Source organism: Papio anubis, chromosome 1 (assembly GCF_008728515.1).
Source record: "Papio anubis isolate 15944 chromosome 1, Panubis1.0, whole genome shotgun sequence".
NCBI classification, from domain to species: Eukaryota; Metazoa; Chordata; class Mammalia; order Primates; family Cercopithecidae; genus Papio; species Papio anubis.
Window position 1 is genome coordinate 66,153,075 of NC_044976.1, and position 19,624 is coordinate 66,172,698.

Consider the following 19,624-nt stretch of genomic DNA (forward strand, 5'->3'; position numbering starts at 1 on the left):
TGCAGGCCAGAGGGCGTGTGGCTTTCGGAGGGAGGAGCGTCAAGGTCTCTATGGTTCCTGCGTAGACAGTCTTCTCCGTGTTGGCTAACTATAGTCTGATAACTACTCACCTCAGTAAACATTCGTCAAGTGCCTAACGGCATCCAAAGTACTGTGGGAGACAATACGGTGCAGCCATTAAGAAAACGAATTCTGGGCCAGCGCGGTGGCTCGCGCCTGTAATCCCAGCACTTTGGGAGGCCGAGACGGGCGGATCACGAGGTCAGGAGATCGAGACCATCCTGGTTAACACGGTGAAACCCCGTCTCTACTAAAAAATACAAAAAAAACTAGCCGGGCGAGGTGGTGGGCGCCTGTAGTCCCAGCTACTCGGGAGGCTGAGGCAGGAGAATGGCGTAAACCCGGGAGGCGGAGCTTGCAGTGAGCCGAGATCGTGCCACTGCACTCCAGCCTGGGCGACAGAGCGAGACTCCGTCTAAAAAAAAAAAAAGCGAATTCTGGAATCAGGTAGGCCTGGGTTTGTGTTTGGACTCTTTCACCCATTCTCCGTGTGACCTGAGAAAGCTATATAACCTCTCTGTGCCGTGGTTTCCTCATCTGTAAAACGAAGGTAATACTAATACTGACTTTATAGGATTATTGTGAGAATACTACTTAAAGCTCCTAGAATAATGCATGATCTCTACTAAGTACTTAGTATCTGTTGGCTGTTATTATTATAATCTTGGTGCACCTCAATTTCTCCATCTACAAAATGGACATAAGAACTGTATGTACCTCACAGAGTTGCTGTGAGGGTTAAATGAAATCATGCAAGTATGATGTTTTGTATAATACCTTATGCATAGTAAGCACGCTATAAATACTAGTCATTGTTATTCCTAGAAGTTTCCCCAAATTATTTTAAAAAGAAGGCACCTAGATCTAAATGACAGTCCATGTAACAAAGAAATCCCTTCCTTGAGCAATCTCAGTGAAGGCCATTTTTTAACGACGTTCACTCTCACTTCCCTCCACTCTGGGTCCCAGTCATGTAAAAAACACTCTGCTTTGTGTTGACTAAGCTCCACAGTGACATTCCAAGGAGCTCTGGTGTCCCTCCAAATATTCGAGGCTGCCCTTTTAACCTGATACTGATACCCTGTCCACTCTACTGTTTAAGGGGCTATTTAAAAATTTGGCTTTGTAAAACAGGGAGCAAGGCAGAAAGCCTGCAAAGCTTTAGCAGTTGGCGTGGCAAGGAACAGAAAAGCAGCATTTTACAGTATCAAATACCAGAAGCAGCCCTCATAGCCACTAACTTTGTAGTGCTCTTCCCTCACTGTGGCAAAGTGCCGAGCATGTTACATGCATTACATTACTGAAACCAAGGCCCTGTGACGTTCCAGTGTGTCCAAGGTGCTAGCTGGTATGAGCATAGCTGTGGGCTCTAATCTATGGCTTCGCTTCAAAGTCCATGCATGCAAATCCTGGGCAACTCCCTGCGTTTCCAAGGCAACCCAATCAAGTCATCCAGAGGTAACTAGCTTCCAATAACTGTATAAGCTCACTCCCATCATTTGGCAGGTTGGTAGGGCAATCAGTTCAATTTATTTTTATTTTTTTGCTTTCTCTGATATTTGACCAACCACGACACCTAGTGGCCAGTGGAGCACAAACATGGGTTGCCCGAAAAGGCTGATGGACGGGTGACCTTGTTCATGATCAGGAAAAACATGATGGATCGTGTTCAAGGTGAAGAAACCAAATGAAGAAATGAAGCAACTTGCTTAAAGTCAAAGCTAATGTAGAACTGTGTGGAAATACTGAACCTTAGCGTTAGCGCTCGTATTCTGATTCAGACTTGGCCTAATTTGATCCTCAGCAAGATACCTTCTTCAGTTATTCAACAAACATTGACTGGGCACCTCCAGAGTCAGGCACTGTGCCAGATGCCAGGGACATGACAGTAAGCAAGAGGACACATCTCGATCCCTGCAGTTAAATAGGAGGGGGAGAATACACAGGAAATCCACAAGAACACCACCAGCTAATATGTATTAAGGACTCTGTTTCAAGAGTTTGATGTATACCAACTCGCTTCATCCTTGACTTGAAACGATCCTATAATGGGGGTGCGATGATTATTCTTGCTTTGAAAATGTGCAGGAGAACATTTAAGTTGTGGGTAATGAACAGGGCTCCTATGCCTTTCTAGGTCTAAGTTTCTGAAATGAAGTTGTGCTAGATACTAGAAGATTTCTAAGGCCTCTTTCCAGCTCAGTTTCCCTTCACTTCTAGGATTCTGGGGTAAAGCTGAGATTAGACCTTGGTCGGGTTTCCTGACCAAGAGTCTAGTATTCTCTCTCCATACACTGTGCTGGTCAATATTTATGAATAATAACTGGAAGTTGCTGAATGCTTACTCTGTGCCATGCCCTGAATTTCTATCAGTTTATGTAATCTTCTTAAGAACCTATGAGACAACTTTAAAGTAGAAATAATACCTGGGCAAAAAATCATGCTCTAAAATAGTTTAAAAGATTCCCAAGATAAACAGAGAGGCTTCCAACCTCACCCAGCTGTAGCATCCTGAACCTCTGTTCTGATTTTGTTGAATAGTGGATTTAAACCTTATGTACTGGCGTCCTCAGCTCTCATGATGGGAATGGATAATGGGCCCAGGCAAATGGTTCAATGATGAGTTACTGTCCAGGGAAACAGGGGGCATCTTGTTCAATAACAACATTGCTTTGGGGTAATACTGGGTCCCTAGAAGTATCTACAAAGCCTGCAAGGTCAAGTGCAGGCCAACTTGGCCCTTTGGTTTTATGATTCCAAGTGAATAAAACACATTTCCAACAATTCAGCAGGGTATATCCGAGATCGGCAAACTCTCCAACCAGGTATTCCCATTAACCCTTAGTCCCTTACCCTCCCTGAGGGTATGTGCACACCATCCGCTTTCTGTTGGGTGAGGGAGGGGGCAGCGAGAGAGGCAGGGGCAATCAGGAAAACTCTCTCAGTGATCCTGCAAATGGGGACATTGAGTTTAATCAGGGCTCTACTCCAGGACCAAAGAAAGCAACTACTGCCACCTGCAGTCAGACCACTCCCTCCCAGACCCAGGAAAGCAGACCCAGTGGGACTTGGAGCTTCTCAGGTCTTGTAAGACTCTTGGCGTCTTTGTTCAGGGCCTCCAGAACGATACTCCAGTGGGTCTTGGTGAGAACATACACTAGATATGCTGCAATGTTTAGTTTAGAATGCTCTGCTATCTTTTCCAAATGGCAAGCTCTCACTAAACTTTCTAGGTCTAAAGATCAACACCTTCTCCTTTTGCCTGACCACCACGGCTGCCCCCAACCCAAGCCTGTCCACTGTAGGAACTGCTACATTTGCCCAGTACCTAGCACAAGATTGTAATCACTGACTTGTTTATCTGCCTACCCCAAGGACTTGAAACATCTCTAAAAGATGAAGTGGGGTGGCTTAACCATCCTTACATACTCAGTACCTAGCTAGCACAGCATCTGGATTAAGGAGGTGCTGACTCCAAAAGAGATGGAAAGGAAGGCAAGGACTGCAAGGCTAGAAGATGCTTAAGAGGTCATCTCATTTATAATCCTGCCCAATATAGGATTTCCCTCACAACATATTAAAGAAAAACAAGAGAAAAGTTTAAAAGAGTATGTATTTATGTACATACATACATTTCTACATGCATGCATACATACATCCTTCTACTGGAATGGGGTATGTGGTGGTGAAGACACACAGAGTAAGATTCACTCAGATTTTTGAGCGCTAGCGTTTATCTCTTTTTAAAGTTTTTTTCCCCCTATTTTTTCATGAAATACATGCAATTTAGTGAAAAATTTGTAAAATATAATTAAAGTGAATAGAAGGTAAAAGTTAACATGCTGTTATATTTCCTTCTAATATTTTCTTGGGCGTTTTCTGTTCTTCCTTTTTAAAAAAATCAAAGGAAACCTTGATCAGATTGAGTTTTTAAGGTAGTCTAAATTATACTCTGCTACACAACTTTGTATTTTGCTCCATTCTAGCAAAAGCATTTCCCTATGTGATTATAAAGTCTTTATAAGCATCATGTTTTAATTTCTATTTTGATATAAGTTCAGACTTAGAGAACAGTCGCAAAGCACACAGATTTGGGTTCCTCAAGTGTCAACATTTTACTATATTTAACACCCCACCCTCCGGGGGCGGGGGGAAGAGAGAGAGAGAGAGAGAGAGAATGAATATGAATGAATATGAATACGAAGTTTTAATCCTAAATACTTCAGTGTATGTTTCCTATGAATAAGGAGTTCTCATATATAACCACACCAATTAGTCAAATCAGGAAATTAATTCTGATATCTTATTATCTGATCTACAACCTTATTCAGATTTTGATGATTATCCCAGTAATGTCCTTTACAGGAAAAGAAAATACAAAATTATACTTTATGTTCAATTGTCATGTCTCTTTCGTCTTCTTTACTCTGGGATGCTTCCTGAGTATGTCTTGGTATTTTATGTTACTGATATTCAAGAGTAAAAGGTGGTTATTTTGTAGAATGTCCCTCAATTTGGGTTTGCACATGTTTCTTCCTGATTTGATGCAGGTTATGCACTTTTGGTAGGGATACACAGAAATAAATATACATCACTTTTTTTTTTTTTTTGGTAAGAGACAGGGTCTCACTCTGTCACCCAAGTTAGAGTGCAGTGGCGCAATGATACAGCTCTGCAGCCTCAAACTCCTGGGCTCAAGCAGCCCTCCTGCCTCAGCCTCCAAGGTAGCTGGGAATACAAATTCCATTTTACACAAGCATCTCCTTGTTGTAGCATTTTAGGTTGTTTTTATAATTTTGCTATAATTCCAAATCAGCCCCCCTCCCACCCTATGAACTACTGATTGGCTTTCCACTATTAATTTTTATATTTTAGTTTATCTGTTTAAAAGAATACATTAAGATTGTTACTATATTAACAACTTTTGTCTAAGAAGCTCTGTCAATTTGCAGTCTAACAAAGGATAGAGTGTGAACTCCACGTCAGGCTAACAAGCCTTGCGCATTGACATGCTAGTATTGCATTGCTGTTTTAGTGGCCTTCACCTTAAATTGTGATTATAAAGGGCACTGCTCTTGTCATGCCTCTGAATATATTCCTTTCCTTGCTTGCTCGTTCTTTCACTCCTTCGCATTCACTCAGTAAGTATTAAGTGTATATTCTGGGCCAATAGTTTAGGTGTGAGATCAAGGTCTCAAGTAAAGAAAGAAATAAGAATATATGGATTGTGTTAAAGGATGTGAAATACACAGGCTGGTGCGACAATGAGTACCCAGAGGCAGTGCTCCAGGTAGACAGGGAATAGCCTGGTGCATACAGAAAGACAAATGAGCCAGTGAGCTGCAGCTGGGGGACCAGGAGAAAGAGGTGGGGTACCTCTTGGCATTTACCACAAAATTCTATCAAAATGTCTGCAAAACATTGCTCTTACTAAAAATATGAACCCTTACTCTGACCTATCCCAAGTACCCACTTCCAAAGCCTACCCTTCTCCTCTGTCAGCAGGGTCTAGTCAGCAGGGTCTAAATTTCAGCGTGTTGCAATTTGTGAATAATAATGAAAGCCTGAAAATGCTCTGAAATTAGAGGGAACTTCGATACCATCCTGATGTTGCTCAGCACTGCAATTACCTGACTTTGAGGGACAATTAATGAATGAGACTGTCTCAACATTAGATTAATGGCCACTTTCAACAGCGGAAAGGGGACAGATGTCCAAGAAGACACAAAGGTACTAACAGCTGTGTGTATATGCATGTGGGTATATGCGTGTGTGTTCTCCTTCAATAACTGGGGTGGCGGTGACGGCCACAAGCAAGGAAGATGGGTGTTCCCGCAAAAACAATCGACCTGCCTGTGCTTTGGAGTTCCTCTGGTTTAGCAGAAACTGCAGCTCTCTAGGCCTTACCATCACCTCTGGACTTCGTCAGAGTGAGTCAAGTAGCAAGAACACAGAGGAATCCTCCAGGAACTGGACCTGGGAAAAATATATCCATCTTTCTCCAAACAAAGCCTGTTTGGTACTTCAGGCAATTGGTTTCCACACACTTGGGGCAAAAAGCAACAGATTATATTGTCAAAAAATTATTTCCTTGCATAAAAATTGCATGAGATGAAAAATGAGACAAAACATATAAGAATATATAAAAACTAAAGTAGACAAATATACAAGATTATCAATAGTCATTAGAAGCTCAAGTCCTGAAAAAATAACTTATAATAATCTACAAAATGTATGCACACTCTTTTCTTTTCACATCCTTCTGAGGGAAACAGTCCCCAGTAGGCAATTAATCTGACGCACGAGTAACGATCTCTTAACAATGCCATGCCCTCAAATACTGAAGTACAGCTCAGTGTTTCTAAGAGCAGAGAAAGACAAAAACCCATTAAGACTATTACTAATATCAACACTGTAATTGTATCTTGCACTTGAGGGATGAAGATCTAGAACAATGAAGATGATAAACATATTTACCCAGAGAAAAAAGATGGTAGATAACATTTTTATTATAAAGGCTTTATTTACAGGGGACACATTAGAAGCCAAGTAATTGCGTCGGATTTGGTAATTAAAAGCAGCTGAATAATTAACAAAGGCTTAACAAAGGTGTCAGAATAAGATCATATTTTAACAGAAGATGAAATATATAGAAAGGTTTTTATGCTTCAACCCTTATCCTTCTGCTTGTTTTGCATTTTGCTTTTAAAAATACACAAAATGTATAGGAAGTAGTGAAATAACTACTACCTAGTTAACCTGTGACTGAATCAGTTGTTAGTAGCAGGTGTAAATGAAATGATGCAAATAAAGTAGCAGGACTAAATCAAAAAGATTTCAATGTGGGTGACATAACTAAAGTCTATAATTTAGGATCTCTAATACATATCTAGTTTGTGGTTGAAAATTCCTGCTTTCTAGTGGGCTTTATGTCTGCCACAACCCCAAGGAGTGAAAGGAAACTCAAGACTAACAATGACTGTCATAATTAGAAGTAGTGGTGAAAATCTGGCCAAAAAAAGTCCACTATAAATGTAACAGCTGTGAGCCTAAAGTCTGGTGGCATTTAAACTATTTTACTCTTGATAGCTATAAGAGTATTCAACCCCAAGTTTACAATAATATCTCAAGGCAAAATCTCAAGGCAAAAACTCAAAGCAAAGCGTGCGCGCGCGCGCGCGCGCGCACACACACACACACACACACCCTAAAGTCCTCTTAGACAAGCCCCTTTCACAGTCCCATCTAATTACAGGCTAACAATCTTTCCAGATTATCAATCAGTACAATAAAAATGCCTCGAGGGCTCATTTTAAACAATTCTCTGGTCCTCCTCTAGGGGGCGAAGTTGGCTCGCATTTCACTGAAAGGGGAAATTATGATTTTCGCACAGTGCTAGATACTCACATATAAAGGAGCCTTTCCGCGCTCCTGTTTCTTCTCAATACATTCCACTTGCGCTGATGAGCAAAGCAGCCCAGCCCTTCGGCGCAGTAACAGGGAGGGAATGTGATTACGGCTGAGCATGAGCAGGGCTTAATCAGCACAGCCCTGAAGGCTGGCCAGCCCATTCTCCTCAATCTTGCGATCATAGCTATGGTTTTGCCAGCGATGATACACTTTCAAGAATATATGGTTTTTGTTTTTGTTTTTTTTCCCCAGGAGAATTTTCCACTGGGGAAATTCTGAAGCCAGTTGAAGCCTCACACGGGGCTCCCTTCCACCCGGTCTCCTCTGTAGGGCCTCCCTCTGAAAAACCACAAAGCAAGCCGCTGGTGGTCTGAGTGCCTGCCCTCCCTTCCTGCATGAACGGGGCCCTTTCTACCCTAAGGATGGCATCTGGTGGCCAGGAAGGTGCCTGGACAGCAGTTCCTCGCTGGGCCTCGCTTCCCCCTTACAGAAAGGGTTAGGTGTCCTCTTAGGGAACGCAGGTCTAGCTACAGAAGGGGCACACACAGGCAATGCCTATTCCCAAGGGAGAATCAAATGTGAGTTTCAGCGCCCTGGCAACCATACAACAGGGCAGAAGGCTCAGAGTGTGTGTCCCTGATGCATGGATAGATCCAGTTTTTGTGAGTTCTAAGCCTTATACAATTTTGGCGGTCCTCTTTAGAAATATAATACAAAATTAGGAATACCACATTAGCTACAGGGCATTGGAAGGGGATGCTGCCAGTGAAAGATCCTGAAACTAAGGGCTCTTAACTGCTGGGCCACGCAGTTATCTTGTTCAGCCTGCCACCACTGGACTCTCCCCTGCAATAAAAACCCATGTAATCCTGCAATAAAACCCCATGTCACGTGTGCTGGCTCTGGGTCTCTTCTTGGCCTTTTGAACATGGTGCCATCTCTAACGAGGCCGATACGGGTTCAGCACGACAGGGCCCGAGCTCCACCCGCTTACGACTGTCCATTGCCTGGAGACAGATACTGAGGTGGAGCTATTGAAAGAAACACTTGCGCTGCCCTGTGAAAGGGAACAAACTCCTCTGCCACGGGCCAGCTCTCCACACCTACCTGACCAAGCCTCAGTCACCAGTTTGGGTCATCTCACTAGTTCAGACTCCGCCTTCTTCTCCTTTTCCACCCATGGAAGGTTATGCACCCCTGCTTCCAGACCTCCTTGGGCTGCACAAAGGTGCCAACTATACTAGTCTTTACTGAAAGAGAGCAAAATCAAGTGACCTGAATTGCGAGCATTTAGCTAAACATAGTTTGTTTGCATATTTTCAGTCCTTGTAAAAATAATACGCAATTTTTTCCTTATCTGATGGCAATATCACTTACCCAAATCTTAATAAAATGAGGCAAGGCCTAAAAAAATGGAAGGTTAAGTTTAGTTAATGTAGCTTGTTTTCACATGTGCTACAGTTTGGAATGTATAAGCAAACCAGATATAAACTTTCTTCTTTTTGAACAAAACAGTAAGAACAACTTCTTACATATAAAAGTGTCTTCATAAAAGCCATTTATCACAAAAAACAGTGTTCTGCAAATTTGATTTTAAAACTTGTTTTGGAGATGGGCTCTTGCTACATTGAGGAGGCCGGACTCAAACTCCCGGGCTCAAGGGAATCCCTGGCCTCAGCCCACCAATGAGCTGGGACTACAGGCACATGCCACTGTGCCTGACCTTCTGCAAATTCTTATTTGTAAAATGGAGTGTGATGGGAAAATAATAGCCACCATTATTTGTGTCCTGTGAACTACATGTAGTCTAAACATTTCATATAGACTATTTCACTTAATCAACCTCAATAACCCTATGCAGTATTATCCCTATTTTATTGATGCGGAAATTGAGGCTTTAAGAGGTAAGCGACTTGTCCAAGGTTACAAAGGTATTTCGTATAGATTTCAGGCTGGATAGGTTGAGCCTTATTCTTAAGTCCCCATGCCATGCTGCCTTTGCAGCCAAAAATCACTTTCGATACTATAAAGAACTAGTGAGTTTCACAAGAGAGTTATTTTTTAAAAGCAGATCATTGCACATATTTCGATTTTTCCCCAAATTCCTATTTGATTAAAAAGAAAAAGAGAACAGGCTGAGAAATGGGGCTACTTTTTTCCAAGGCTTTAAAAGTTTTTAGAAATCATCGTAATAGTTAAATGCAAACCATGATAATAGCTACCATTTATTGAACATGTATTATGTGATGGGCACTGGCTAAGTTCACTATATGCGCTGTTTCCTTTAATATAGCTATCTTGTGAGGCAAATGATATGATGCCCATTTAACAGATGAGGAAACTGAGACTCAGAAAGGTTAACCATAACCACTATGTTCAAAGTGTCTCAATAGCTAAGGAAAGTTTGAACTTTAGTCTATCTGCCCACACTAAGCCACTTCCCTACTATAAAATGTATACAAATAGAAAGCATGCTTTAGCTAAGAGCCTGTTAGTTATTTCAAATATATATCTAGATCTTTGAATGGCCAACAGAAATCACTATATGCTTTCAGGCCAAGAGAGTATAGGTGAGCAGTCCCAGGGGAGTTGAGTTCTGCTATCTGAGCTTCTGTCTCTAATATCACCTCATATGATGGGTCTGGGGGAGGAAAGGAGGGAGCTGTATCTTGCCATCTTTGTAAACAGCCAGTAAAAATGAGGACATAAATCAGTTTCACATCTGGATATATGATGTTCAGTCTTGCCAAGAGACTAGTACACGATGGAACTACCCCAAATGCATTTAATACATTCTTAGGCCATTGCACCCAGAGAGACTCCAACTTTAGCTGACCCAAGCATCTTCCCAGCATGGGTCACTTGCTCATTTGAGATGCTGGCTTCACTACGGGTTGGGGGGCCTATACTCAGCGAGTGACCTAATTGTTACAGGACCCAACATCACAGTGATCCAACCGCACATGACAAAGGAGGGCATGCTGGCAGAGAGGCTGAGTTCACAGCGCTGGTGCCAGAGAAGGCAGAAAAATATGCTGACTCCAAATGTCACATGAGCATGAAAGAAAACCTACATAAGTGAGGGTGGGTCTTTGGAGGGAGGTAGGACATTCTGCAAGCTTGAATTTGCAGAGTTCATAAACCCTGCATGGAGCCCTGATCAATATGCCCCCACAAAGCACAGCAAATCAGTTCTCAGATCAAGAGAAACTATGTTAGGGTCATGAGCATGAGAAATGGCATGAGCACCGTTTCCAAATACTAGCTTTCTGCTGGAGTTACACAGGTGCATGTTGGTATGCAGGCAAAGGAAACCCACCCAGACACACAAAAGTTTCCCTGTGGGCTTAGAGAACAGGGTGTCTAAGCTTCACTTTGGAATCTGAGGCCCAGGCAAGAATTCCAATTTTCCCAAACGTTTCGCATTTTTCCAATGTCCAATTTTCCCAGACAAGGCATGCACACGTACACACACTCATACTCTCACTCTCTCTCTCTCCTGAGATCCCATTAGAGAGAAAGAACGTCATAGGAAGCTAGGTTTGGCTCGGAGGGAGCAGTATCTTTTCAACAACTCCAACTTAGCTGAAAATCTGAATGGGATGATATGAGAGGGAGGGAGGGGAGAGGGAGACAGGAAGCTCCTCACCAGATGAAGGACCACTTTTGGAGTGTTAAAAGAAGAGAAGTGTCTCACACTGGGTCTGAGGTTAATATGCTAAAGTGGAAGTTTCCACCACCTCAAGATGTAACAGATGGGAAATTCCAAAGCAGGGGATCTGATCATTATGTGGAAATTTCTAAGAAGCTGGCTCTAAGATCCAGAAGGAGGACACAAACAGGACAGTGGAAAGCAATGGAGGATTCTGTGAGTAAGATTCTTTGGTAATGCTCTGATTCCTACGGTTTCCAAGGTGGGTGGAATGGAGAGGGCTCAGCCTTTTTTCTCCAGCCCAGAGAAAAGGGTTTCAAAAGCTGTATGTGGTGAGTTTGATATGCATCTCCTAGAGTTCCCAGGTTGATATGTGACATCTGCCTTAGGAACCAAAATGTGAGAGGTGGCTGACGTTGGCTAAGCCAGCAGGGCGGATGCCACCTCAGAAAGTGAGTACTGTCCCCTTGCCCCATGGCGGAGGGGAGGGTGAAAGCAGTATGAACCCTGGACACCCAGAGTGGCAGCCTGGGTCTCTTCGCAACAGGTTCTCCCCGAGAGGGCTTTGGCATGAGAGTGAGAGGACCCCAAAGAGAGTCCGACTGGAAACCAGAAGGTGCTGAGGGGTGGCAACAGTGGCAGGAGGAGAGAACCACCCAAATCCCAGGGGCCCCAGTGCAAGGCCCCTCAGAGGAGTCCTGGAGAAGGCCATGGAGGTGGCCAGGAGAGAAAAAAGTCCCCTTTCCCTGTCTGCCAGGCTCAGCACCAGGTGTGACAGTCGCAGTCAGGTAAAGACTTGCTGCACACTCCCCCTGACCCCACAACCTGGAGAGACCTGAGCAGTGGGCAGCTGGAGGCCGCTGGAAGAGGAAGTGGCCCTTGGTGGCTGCATGGAGGGAAGTCCTCCCTTGGAATGAATACTGACTCTTTATAGACCAAAGAGGGCATTTCAAATTTCCAAAATGAACCTGTGTGCATGTGTGTGTGCATGCTGAGAAAGAGTGAGAGAGTGAGAGAGTGAGAGAGAGAGAGAGAGAGAGAGAGAGAGAGAGAAAGGCAGGCTGACTTCAAGTGGCCTTAGAACTTCTCATTACCAGAAAAGTAACCAGAAAAGTCATGGGTCTGATCAAGTTATTATCCGAAATGGGGTACAACACACCTCCCTGAATAAACTTTAAAGGAAGAGTGGGAGATAAGAATGAAGCTGAGTCTTAACTATGACTCGTGAGTCACATTGTACAATATATTAGTTATATACAGTTAACCTTTGGTAAGTCCTGACTATGTGCCAGGCACTGGGCCATGGACTTCACAGACACTACCTCATTCAGTCCCTCTAACAACTCCTTGAGGCATGTATTTGACAGATAAGAAAACTGTGGCTCAGAGAAGTTAGGCACCTTGCCCAGGGTCACACGGGTAAGTAAGTAAAGTAGTAGGAACCTGTACTCAACCTCAAGCCTGACATCTATCCGTGAGCTCTCATATTGTCCTGGATGAGTGGTTTTCAGCAAATTTGTGATTGAAGCAGGAAAGGGACTTGGGTCCTGCCCATCCTTCCTCCTTGGGAGTCCCTGAGCTAGAAAACCAAAAAGCAGAGTTTGAAAGCCACTGACAAGTATGATCTTATGGGTCTTGTACAACACTCTGATTTTATGATGCTATCATCTGTGAGTGGGAAGGTAGAGAGAGGTGGACCCACCACAGCAGACATAGGGGAGAGGAAAAACTCAGAATTTGTATCCAGTGTTCCAGGAGAGGCAGCTGGAAGGAGCTGGTTCCAGCAGGTGGATCTGAGGTTCCCAGAATTATAATCATGTATATAAATATAGAGTTCAGAGAATGCATGTAAAGCACTTAGCACAGAGCCCGGCATTAGGTAAATGGCAACTATGATTGTGGAAAGTGTACATATGTGCCTAAAAAGCTTAACATATAATTTAACGCAACATGCTCAGCCACTGATGTCACTGTGTCTGTCCCATAAGGAGCTATGTTTATCATGGACACTACACTTTACTAATTGAGCCAAGACAAGAAAGGAACGTGTAGATTAAGCTAGCCAAGTCTAAAACAATTAGAGTAAGTCTGAAGCAATGGTTTTTAAGCAAGGGGGGCCCAGGGGAGGGGGCAGGCATGGAGTCCTGTGACACAATGATGGAAAACATAATACTTTCTCCAATAAAAAAAAGTGCATATGTACAATTTTGCAAATAATGACAGAAGGTTCACAGATCTGTTGAAGTATATTCATAATCTCCAGATTAAGAACCACTCCTGTAGATCCTGAGGATTCAACATGAGGTCCTCAGGCCAAGAGCTGCCCACCAGATCTCAAAGTGGTGCTACCCATCCTTGTCCTCTCCACATGTTCCTTATTGGTAGTCTGGATCATGACACCAAACCTGAAGTAGGTAGTCAACGTAACTGTGCAGAATCTAATTTCCAACCTTTCAAGTTTAACAGACTCCAAATGAAGAATGTCTAAACTAGTGGACTCTGGTACCTAGAACATTTATCTGCTTGGCATTCTCAATCTTTCCTTCCTTCCTTCTGGTAGCAACAACTCTCCTTTTTATCATTTTTTAATTTTTTAAATGTATTTAATGTGGGGAGTCTTCCAGTGAAAACAGAAAACCTGCTAGACAAATTCTAAAAGAGCTGTAACACTACCCCTCCTTTTTTTTATGGGGAACCCATTCTGTGTAATTCCGGTGGGATTTACCCTCTCTCATGGGACACATGAACAGGCCTTAGCTAAAGTGATGCTGCTTATTGTCGACTGCCTATTTCTGGCCATGCTGATTCAGGCAGGCAATCCAATCTGGGCTGGTCAAGGTCCCTCCTTGGCACTTACTACTGCTAGAAGTATGGCAAAAGAGGCACCCATAGCTGTGAGAATAACAGAAACCCAGTTACTGATAGCTACCTCTGCCACCATGGTAAGGGAGAGCATGTCTGAGAATGAAGCTGAGACAGCTAAGTAAAGTCAAGACAGAGTGAAAGATAATGGCCTGATGATATCTTTGGAACTCCTGAATACAGCTGTGCCTGAAGCCCTTACTAGTATGGCCATCCTAATCATATAAGTCAAGAGACTAGTTTGAATTATATTTCTGTTGCTTGCAACCAAAATACTCCTAATAAACTTGATCTAAAGAAAAACAAAGTCCCAAAGGAAATTCCCCTTCATGGGTAGTCCTTGTGGAATTCTGGGCTCCTCTTTGATAACGACCCTAAATGAATTAAAATTTTTTCTTCCTATGACATTCTTGCAAAAAAGTCTAGGCTTAACATTATTCCCTATCATTCTCTGCACCAACAGTTACCAGTGCCGCCAGTCAGCAAATATCTCATTCTCCCCACCCTTGATCCTGCACTCCTGCTCACCTTCCCTACACTATCGGATACTACCTCTTGTAATAAGTATTAAGGTTACTCATTAGAAGAGGAGGGACCCAGAAATGGACAATAGTAGCCTAGTTTATAGTTCGCTACCATCAAATAGCGAGACTTGGAGTCAAGTCTCATGAGCCTCTCAAACTGCCCCCAAAAGGCACTGAACGTTCCAGTATAAGAAATGAACCTAGAACCACTGGGCTCAAAAGAGAAGGAGAGAGACATGGAGCAAGGGAAGAGGATCATGCAGGGTCAATGTAAATTCTGTGTTTCAAAAGCCACAACACAGACTGAGTCACTGTAGAATGACTTGAGAATTGAGAGAAGTAACATTCACAGAGCACTATCAGGAAGTTGTTTGTTTTTCTTTCAGAACAGGGATGGTAAGTAGATTTCAACTCACGCGTCCAATCTGGTCCATAACTAAAATGCCAAGGCTCAGCATCAAGACGGCCGTGACAATCTGAAGTCCATTACGAGGTGGGGAGGGGAGGAGGGTTGTGAATATATGTATTTGTTATTTCAGTTGAAACAATTACATTTCATCCTTGGACTAAGCAAGACCAACAGAGAAATGCACACCTGAACTAGAGGGGTTTCTCTTGGACTGCACTCAGCTGTCACATCACTCGCTTGCACAGAGGCAGTCCTCATTGTTTTACCTACAGGGATGTTGTCGGCCACTCTGTGTGGCATTCGCTTTATGAGCACTCTGAAGACATTTCTCTGAGCCTTGAATCATGATCAACCTTGCTTCTTCTGAGTAACTCGTGTGCTTTTATCTTCCAGCCACCGTAAGTTGTTAACGGAGCATGTTTTCCTTCTTATACTGACTGCTCGGAAGCTCAGAGGTAAGACTGTGGGACCTGACAGCAAATGAATAGCCTCTCTCCCATGAACTGGGGCCTTATTTTATCTCTGACTTCACCCCACTTTTCCTTCTCCACAGATTTCCTCCCTTATTTTTCTTAATCGCGTTATATTATACCTATGTTTAAAGGCCATCTCAAAAATCTTTGAAGATAGGTACATACATCAGATCAACAGTAATCAACATAAGAGGAAACAAACCAGATGGTGAGTGGAGGAGTTTTACAAATGCTGCCATGCAGTGGCAGCCACAGGGTGATGGTCTTGAACCAGCAATAGCCCTGGGCCAACTCATCAAGTCAGCAAATATCTCATTCTCCCTACCCTGGGGATCCTGTGTTCCTGTTCACCTTCCCTACCCTCCATCCCCCATGGGCAGCCAGTGCCCCTGGGCCATTCCTGAGCATCCACACCTACTCTCTCTTTAGTGCTACTGGTTGCTCTCCCTCCCTCAACTCCTCCCACCAAATCAAAATGCCTTCCACCTCTCTCTAGAACCTTGGGCTTGACTGTATGTTGTCAACAGTTGATAAGAGCGTAGTGTCTTTTCTTTCTCAAGGACAGGTACATTTTAACCAGGCATTTTGAAGAGGAAAAAACCCCACAGAAGTAATTCACTAATGGTGGAATATACTACAAAAGTAGTACAAAAGCAATTGAAAAGGAGATTTTTCTTGTAAATCTCAAGTAATTCTATGTAAGGCAGCACAGTACCTGGCACACAGTGCTCAGTACACAGTAGCTACTCATTATTACTATTGTTGCTGTTATTGTTAATCCCACCACTACCATTTAATCACTCACTGTCTATTCCTTTTACCTCTACCAAGCAGGCTACTGCCCTTTTCAGAACACTGGCCGACTGGAGATCCACAATCAATTAATTCATTTTAATTATACTTACGATTTATAATGCACTTAGGGTAACTTGCAGGATGATGAGATACATGGCTTAGTCATCATTAACACTCCACCTGACAGTCAGTGACCCCAAGAAACAAAGCCTAGCTGACATGGACCTGCAGCTACCTGCAGATACATGAATAGTCCCAGGTGAAAGGAGAAGGATCACGTAGCTGAGCCCAGCCCAAATCACCAACCCACAGAATGGTGAGATAAATAAAGCATTGTTATTTTGAGCCAGTAAATTTTGACTCAAAATGCTGGCAGTAAATTTTGGGGTGGTTTGTTATGCAGCATAAGATAACTGATACACATTGCAAATAACCACAATATTAGGGAGTGATGCTATATGAAGCCCCAGAAGCTTTCTCACTTTTAAAAAGTACATTATTTTCCTAGCTCTTAAGGAAGTTTTCTACCATGGCAGAACTATTACCTGACAATAATCACATTTAGGTGAGTTAAGAGATGGGAGAAAAAAATACAGAAATAAAGAGTAGAGCCCCAGTATGTTTTATGTTGTAGCTATGAGCCAATTTTCATTACAACACACTACAAGGGACTGTCTGAATTCCTTGGCTGAAATAACACTCTGTTGTTTTGGATACTGCCTGAAACAAGCAGACCATCAACAGGGGCCTGGAAATAGTTTCATTACCCAAAAAAGTTTTTATTTTAATAGTATTTGGCATGTAATCATGGATCTTTATCCTGCCCATGGTCTTACAAAGGAACATGGGTTGCTCTGTTTTTTTAAGGCATGGAAACATCATAAATCATTATAGAGATTAAAGAAAAGTACAAATAAATAGACATCTCATCATAGCACTGGTAGGGAAGCATCTAACCTAGAAGTGTGAATGTCATCTCAAAAATAAAGTCAAACAGTCACTTTAAGAAATGAAGAACTTACCAGTAAGACTTTGTGTGGTCCAATGTTTTCAGGTTTTAAGTGGAATGAATCTGAAATAGAATTAAATAAACATTCCATAAGTAAATCACATTTGGAAAGGGTGTGCTTTCGATCCCAAGTGACTGCCATAACATTGAGCATTTATTCATGTAGTGAAAGATGAACAAAGCTTTTTCTGGCTCCTGATGGAAGAGCGAACATTTTTTGCCAACACAGTTTAACTTCCTGAATAGAGAGAGCATGCTCTCATCTACTTTGGGGAGTGCTCAAAATCTGAGGCCAGTGTAACTATAAATGGTAGTGTTTTTTCCAAACCTCTCCAAGTCAGGGGAAGCCTCTCTAGCTGTTGCCCTTACCTTGGTCTCTCAATCTCTTTATGCTAGGACCCAGCCATGGCTCCCTCTAAGACACCACCTAAAACACTGGTGGTCCAACATAACTTGAAGGGCAGAGGAGGAGTGTACAAGACATTCTAATAGTGGCTATCTGATCATATACATAAACACAGATTTTTGTCTTAATTGATAGTAATGAGCCTAAGGTAGTGTTGTTCAACAGAAATATAACCCAAGCCACATACTATTAAAACATAATATTAAATATATTTAATAATTAGATTAATAATATAAAATTATGTATTGTATTATATATATTAATTATAACTATACATAATTATAATAAAATACATTTAATAACTAGAACATAATATTAGGTGTTCTAGTAGCCACATTTAAAAAGCAAAAAGTAAATTAATTTTAATATTTAATTTAACCTAATTTATCTAGAGTATTATTGTAACACATAATACAGAAATAATTAATAAGATATTTTACTTTTTTTAGACTAAATCTTCAAGATTCAGTACCTCTCAACTTGAGCTAGCCACATTTCAAGTAGTCCATGGCCACACATGGCTAGGGGCTACCATACTAGACAGCACAGGTCTAGGGAACCTATCCTTGGCCTTCAGGTATTGGCAAGGCTTCAAGAAGTCCGACGCATATGAAGATCTTATTCACCTATTTTCCTTCTCTCAGTCATCTATCATTACTCCCATTTCATGATGTCATTTTAACAGAAATCAGACAAAATGACAGCAAACACTTATATATAGCACTTACTATGTGCCAGGAACTGTTCTTGGCATGCCCCTGTGTTACCTCACTTAAACCTCACAATAACTTTATGAGGTAAATATATTATTCTCATTTTGTAACGAGGCAACTGAGGCACAGAGGGGTTATACTATTTACACAAGACTGTGAGACAGTGACAGGGATGAGATTCAAATCTAAGTCGTTTGCCTCCAGAGTCCATGCTTTTACCCACTACCCTCTCAATTAAATTTGAACAGCTCAAAATAAGATAATTACTTTCAGTTTTAATTATAACCATCAAATGATCCAAGTCTGCTCTCATGATAACATGGTTAGATAATAGCAGTGATGGCAGATGGAACAGTTACTGGATGCACTAGCAAATTAAATTTAAAACAGTTTGGGATCTGAGCACAAAAACCATAGCAGGCGGGGTCGAAAAGGCTGCACCAGGTCTGGAGGTTTGTCTGGATGACTAAGGTGGTGGTGGTCGGGGAGGTTAATGTGAGGTCCATGGAAAATCTTCTTTTGGTGATTTTTCTGAGGGAAGGGCCTAGTGCTTTCATCAGATGCTGAAAGATTCTCAAACGAGTCTTTTAGATAGGTATCCCTATATCTGTCTCAGCAGGGGTAGGGAGTTAGGAAGAATCAAGTAAAAGAATTAAGAAAACACATCCTTTTCACTTTATTAATCCATAGGCCCCAAAAGAATCACACTCAGTGAGCAAAATCAGCCCGCCACATGCAAGCTTTCTGCCAAATCACAGAGACGGAGGCTGGTCACTGACATCGTAGAGCTAAGGCCACTCAAAGTGCTGCCACCCAGTCTCCCATAGAGAGCCCTGAACCTGCTGAAAATCCTTCCGTGGCTTCCTCTAGGTTTTAGGATCAAGGCCAAGCTCCTCAGACTACTCTAAAAAGCCCCTGTGGCCTCATGCCTGGACTCTCCCTCAGGCGTCTCACTGACAGGTCCCAAAATGCACACCCTGCCCCCTTCACTCCTCTATGCCTTTGTGGATTCTGTTCTTTCTGCCAAACATGTCCTTTCCCTACAGTATCAGTGGGTCTTCACATCTCAGTTCAAAAGTCACCACCTCTGGGAAGCCTGTGTGAATACTCTCGACTGGCTTAGCAACAACTTCTCTGCAGTAGTGACAGTAAGGTAGTATTCATTTGATTCAAATGGCAATTATATACTACTATAGTTATGTGTCCCTGAAGGAGGGCAATGTGTTCTGAGAAATGAAGTTTTAGGGGATTTCATCATGTGAATATCATAGGGTGTACTTACACAAACCTAGAGGGTACAGCCTACCACAT

At 42.4% G+C, this 19,624-nt stretch overlaps 1 protein-coding gene, 1 long non-coding RNA gene and 1 other non-coding gene across 7 annotated transcripts in view; 1 reads left to right on the forward strand and 2 right to left on the reverse strand.

The window, feature by feature from the left end:
• The window catches only part of GNG12 (G protein subunit gamma 12), a 129,745-nt gene that overhangs the window by 58,387 nt on the left and 51,734 nt on the right, over positions 1 to 19,624 (reverse strand). For 2 of the 5 annotated variants that reach the window (XM_003892034.3, XM_003892036.5), the window contains exon 2: positions 17,208 to 17,257. The gene's annotated coding sequence lies outside the window, so the exon portion shown is untranslated. Of the gene's footprint in view, positions 1 to 8,577; positions 8,721 to 17,207; positions 17,258 to 18,072; positions 18,382 to 19,624 lie in introns of those variants that run through there. The other 3 variants (XR_002524065.2, XR_002524064.2, XM_009210555.3) reach the window with 3 other exon arrangements.
• LOC108587406 lies at positions 11,287 to 19,409 on the forward strand. The gene is made up of 3 exons (XR_001905989.3): positions 11,287 to 11,338; positions 15,311 to 15,372; positions 19,360 to 19,409. It is a non-coding gene; the product is annotated as an uncharacterized LOC108587406 (long non-coding RNA).
• LOC116272100 lies at positions 13,734 to 13,794 on the reverse strand. The gene has a single exon (XR_004180815.1). It is a non-coding gene; the product is annotated as a U7 small nuclear RNA (small nuclear RNA).